Below are 5,000 nucleotides of genomic sequence, written 5' to 3' on the forward strand. Positions count from 1 at the left end.
GTGCCTTAACCTAACCCACGTTGTGCCTTAACCTAACCCACGTTGTGCCTTAACCTAACCCGTATTGTGCCTTAACCTAACCCGTATTGTGCCTTAACCTAACCCGTATTGTGCCTTAACCTAACCCGTATTGTGCCTTAACCTAACCCGTATTGTGCCTTAACCTAACCCGTATTGTGCCTTAACCTAACCCGTATTGTGCCTTAACCTAACCCGTATTGTGCCTTAACCTAACCCGTATTGTGCCTTAACCTAACCCACGTTGTGCCTTAACCTAACCCACGTTGTGCCTTAACCTAACCCACGTTGTGCCTTAACCTAACCCACGTTGTGCCTTAACCTAACCCACGTTGTGCCTTAACCTAACCCACGTTGTGCCTTAACCTAACCCACGTTGTGCCTTAACCTAACCCACGTTGTGCCTTAACCTAACCCACGTTGTGCCTTAACCTAACCCATATTGTGCCTTAACCTAACCCATATTGTGCCTTAACCTAACCCATATTGTGCCTTAACCTAACCCATATTGTGCCTTAACCTAACCCATATTGTGCCTTAACCTAACCCATATTGTGCCTTAACCTAACCCATATTGTGCCTTAACCTAACCCATATTGTGCCTTAACCTAACCCATATTGTGCCTTAACCTAACCCATATTGTGCCTTAACCTAACCCATATTGTGCCTTAACCTAACCCATATTGTGCCTTAACCTAACCCATATTGTGCCTTAACCTAACCCATATTGTGCCTTCCCATATTGTGCCTTAACCTAACCCGTATTGTGCCTTAACCTAACCCGTATTGTGCCTTAACCTAACCCGTATTGTGCCTTAACCTAACCCGTATTGTACCTTAACCTAACCCGTATTGTGCCTTAACCTAACCCGTATTGTGCCTTAACCTAACCCGTATTGTGCCTTAACCTAACCCGTATTGTGCCTTAACCTAACCCGTATTGTGCCTTAACCTAACCCGTATTGTGCCTTAACCTAACCCGTATTGTGCCTTAACCTAACCCGTATTGTGCCTTAACCTAACCCGTATTGTGCCTTAACCTAACCCGTATTGTGCCTTAACCTAACCCGTATTGTGCCTTAACCTAACCCCGTATTGTGCCTTAACCTAACCCACGTATTGTGCCTTAACCTAACCCACGTATGTGCCTTAACCTAACCCACGTTGTGCCTTAACCTAACCCACGTTGTGCCTTAACCTAACCCACGTTGTGCCTTAACCTAACCCACGTTGTGCCTTAACCTAACCCACGTTGTGCCTTAACCTAACCCACGTTGTGCCTTAACCTAACCCACTTTGTGCCTTAACCTAACCCATAGTTGTGCCTTAACCTAACCCATATTGTGCCTTAACCTAACCCATATTGTGCCTTAAACCTAACCCATATTGTGCCTTAACCTAACCCATATTGTGCCTTAACCTAACCCATATTGTGCCTTAACCTAACCCATATTGTGCCTTAAACCTAACCCATATTGTGCCTTAACCTAACCCATATTGTGCCTTAACCTAACCCATATTTGTGCCTTAACCTAACCCATATTGTGCCTTAACCTAACCCATATGTGTGCCTTAACCTAACCCATATTGTGCCTTAACCTAACCCATATTGTGCCTTAACCTAACCATATTGTGCCTTAACCTAACCCATATTGTGCCTTAACCTAACCCATATTGTGCCTTAACCTAACCCATATTGTGCCTTAACCTAACCCATATTGTGCCTTAACCTAACCCATATTGTGCCTTAACCTAACCCATATTGTGCCTTAACCTAACCCATTGTCCTTACCTACCCATATTGTGCCTTAACCTAACCCATATTGTGCCTTAACCTAACCCATATTGTGCCTTAACCTAACCCATATTGTGCCTTAACCTAACCCATATTGTGCCTTAAACCTAACCCATATTTGTGCCTTAACCTAACCCATATTGTGCCTTAACCTAACCCATATTGTGCCTTAACCTAACCCATATTGTGCCTTAACCTAACCCATATTGTGCCTTAACCTAACCTATATTGCGCCTTAACCTAACCCATGTTGCGCCTTAACCTAACCTATGTTGCGCCCTTAACCTAACCTATGTTGCGCCTTAAACCTAACCTATATTGCGCCTTAACCTAACCTATATTGCGCCTTAACCTAACCTATATTGCGCCTTAAACCTAACCTATATTGCGCCTTAACCTAACCTATATTGCGCTCTTAACCTAACCTACGTTGCGCCTTAACCTAACCCACGTTGCGCCTTAACCTAACCCACGTTGCGCCTTAACCCAACCCACGTTGCGCCTTAACCCAACCCACGTTGCGCCTTAACCCAACCCACGTTGGGGCCTTAACCCAACCCACGTTGCGCCTTAACCCAACCCACGTTGGGGCCTTAACCCAACACACGTTGGGCCTTAACCCAACACACGTTGGGCCTTAACCCAACACACGTTGGGCCTTAACCCAACACACGTTGGGCCTTAACCCAACACACGTTGGGCCTTAACCCAACACACGTTGGGCCTTAACCCAACACACGTTGGGCCTTAACCCAACACACGTTGGGCCTTAACCCAACACACGTTGGGCCTTAAACCCAACACACGTTGGGCCTTTAACCCAACACACGTTGGGCCTTAACCCAACACACGTTGGGCCTTAACCCAACACACGTTGGGCCTTAACCCAACACACGTTGGGCCTTAACCCAACACACGTTGGGCCTTAACCCAACACACGTTGGGCCTTAACCCGCTCTGTAATTGTCATACGACGCGTTAAATTAGTGTAGTGTTGCCTAACTGCAACCCCCGCAATATAGTTTGCTACTCGCACTGCCTGGTCCCCAGTGTATCGCTTCATGTTAAACACCTTGCAGCGATACACTGTAATGTGGATGGCAGCAGGACGTACATGCTCAATGCCCTTCGCAGTTGTTCATTGGCATTCGCATGGCGAAGCACTTAGCCTACGCTGTGGTACGGCCTGTGTCAACTGTCCGCTGATGTTGTACGTCCAAATCACACACTGTACTGCACATTGGTCCTCATGTACTGAATGATACATCGTGGTACATGTGACCGTACAACGACTGCGCCAACAACGGCGAACCATGCGGTCCAACTGTTGTGCACTCAGCTATGTGTCGTCTCCCTATAAGAGCCGGATTGCAGTGTGGTATGCCCTGGATGGCGATCAGCATGAGCCGTCTGTTGATGTAGTGGCGCGTGTTGTCAGACGTAGTCGTCTCTTCTCACACACCGTGACAGCATGGTGCACTGCGTTCCACATCTGCGACATGCGACAGAGGCCGGTTGACAGTCGTTCGCGCAATGGACATCGCATACGTACGGGGGCCACCTTCCACGTGTTCGCGAAGCGTGCACATGTTGTTGCGTGTATGTGGGCAGACATAGTGTGTCGTGACACCTGACACAGGCATGCAACAATCGTTGAATTTGCAAATGGCGATGGACGTCTACGTTTGCTGGTGACGTTACGCAAATGAACAACTGGTAAACCGTTGTGGTGCGGTTGTTCTCGCTAGAGGTGAATCAGTGATGGCGACGATCGGTTGAGCTACCAACCGGTTGTTTCAGCGATACCCACCATGCCCACGAACGTGAATGGCATGTGGGTGTGAAGCGATACGCGGCGGTGGCTGGGTGGGACCGTCCCCGGCCGGTGAGGGGGGGCCTCCCGGCGTGCTGGCCGCGCGGTGCGTGGGCGCACGCGCTACAGCCGGCTGGTGGGGGCGGCCAGTGGCAGGCGCGCCGGCCGACGGAGGCGGCAGGCGGCGCAGCTGCGCGCCGGCGCACCCTGCACGCGGCGCCGTGCGGCCAAAGTAGGTCCTCGCGGGCCCGGTGCGAAGCGCGGTGGACATCTGCAGTGTGCTGGTCCGATTGAGGACTGTGTGCGCTGAGGATGCGCCGCCGCCCGGCGCTCGGCGCCGCGACGCCGTCTGCTGCTCGGTCGCCTCTGCGGTTCTCGCAGGTGGTTTGTATCGCAGCTGTGCGGACGTGTTGGCGCGTGCGCTGTGCTGGGAGAGTTCGCTTCGGCACCCAAGTGGGGCTTTTGTCCTTCTGTGGCGCTGGCGTTGGAGCTGCCGGCCACCGTAGGTGGCGCGTGTTGTCTCCCGCCGGCAATGCCACGACAGCACGCTCCCGGGCCTCTGTCGGCAGCGGCAAGCTCAGTTGGGAGCACGGGTGGTCGCACCTAAAGCGTCTACTCGCCAAACTCCGGGCGATTGCGCCTCTCTCGAACCCGACCAAGTACTTAGGACGGCGCTGCGCGCCGCCGGGACCTGAGAGGGTTTCGAGGTGTATCGTGCAGGGGAGCTCAGCCTCCTCCTGTTTGCAGAATAATTGAGCGGACGCTTGCGTGTTCGCGCGGGCCCCCGGGACACACTCCCGGGCGGCCGGCTGCTCAGCTCTAGTTGACGCAGCTCCCTGGTTGATCCTGCCAGTAGTCATATGCTTGTCTCAAAGATTAAGCCATGCATGTCTCAGTACAAGCCGCATTAAGGTGAAACCGCGAATGGCTCATTAAATCAGTTATGGTTCCTTAGATCGTACCCACGTTACTTGGATAACTGTGGTAATTCTAGAGCTAATACATGCAAACAGAGTCCCGACCAGAGATGGAAGGGACGCTTTTATTAGATCAAAACCAATCGGTCGGCTCGTCCGGTCCGTTTGCCTTGGTGACTCTGAATAACTTTGGGCTGATCGCACGGTCCTCGTACCGGCGACGCATCTTTCAAATGTCTGCCTTATCAACTGTCGATGGTAGGTTCTGCGCCTACCATGGTTGTAACGGGTAACGGGGAATCAGGGTTCGATTCCGGAGAGGGAGCCTGAGAAACGGCTACCACATCCAAGGAAGGCAGCAGGCGCGCAAATTACCCACTCCCGGCACGGGGAGGTAGTGACGAAAAATAACGATACGGGACTCATCCGAGGCCCCGTAATCGGAATGAGTACACT

General features: G+C 51.6%; 1 non-coding gene across 1 annotated transcript in view; it reads left to right on the forward strand.

Moving 5' to 3' along the window:
* Positions 1–4,460: 4,460 nt before the first annotated feature.
* LOC124563744 overlaps positions 4,461–5,000 on the forward strand; it is a 1,910-nt gene continuing 1,370 nt past the window's right edge. The window contains exon 1 of the ribosomal RNA XR_006970294.1: positions 4,461–5,000. This exon is cut by the window's right edge and continues 1,370 nt beyond it. This is a non-coding gene — a ribosomal RNA (small subunit ribosomal RNA).

This window comes from Schistocerca americana, unplaced genomic scaffold (assembly GCF_021461395.2).
Source record: "Schistocerca americana isolate TAMUIC-IGC-003095 unplaced genomic scaffold, iqSchAmer2.1 HiC_scaffold_124, whole genome shotgun sequence".
NCBI classification, from domain to species: Eukaryota; Metazoa; Arthropoda; class Insecta; order Orthoptera; family Acrididae; genus Schistocerca; species Schistocerca americana.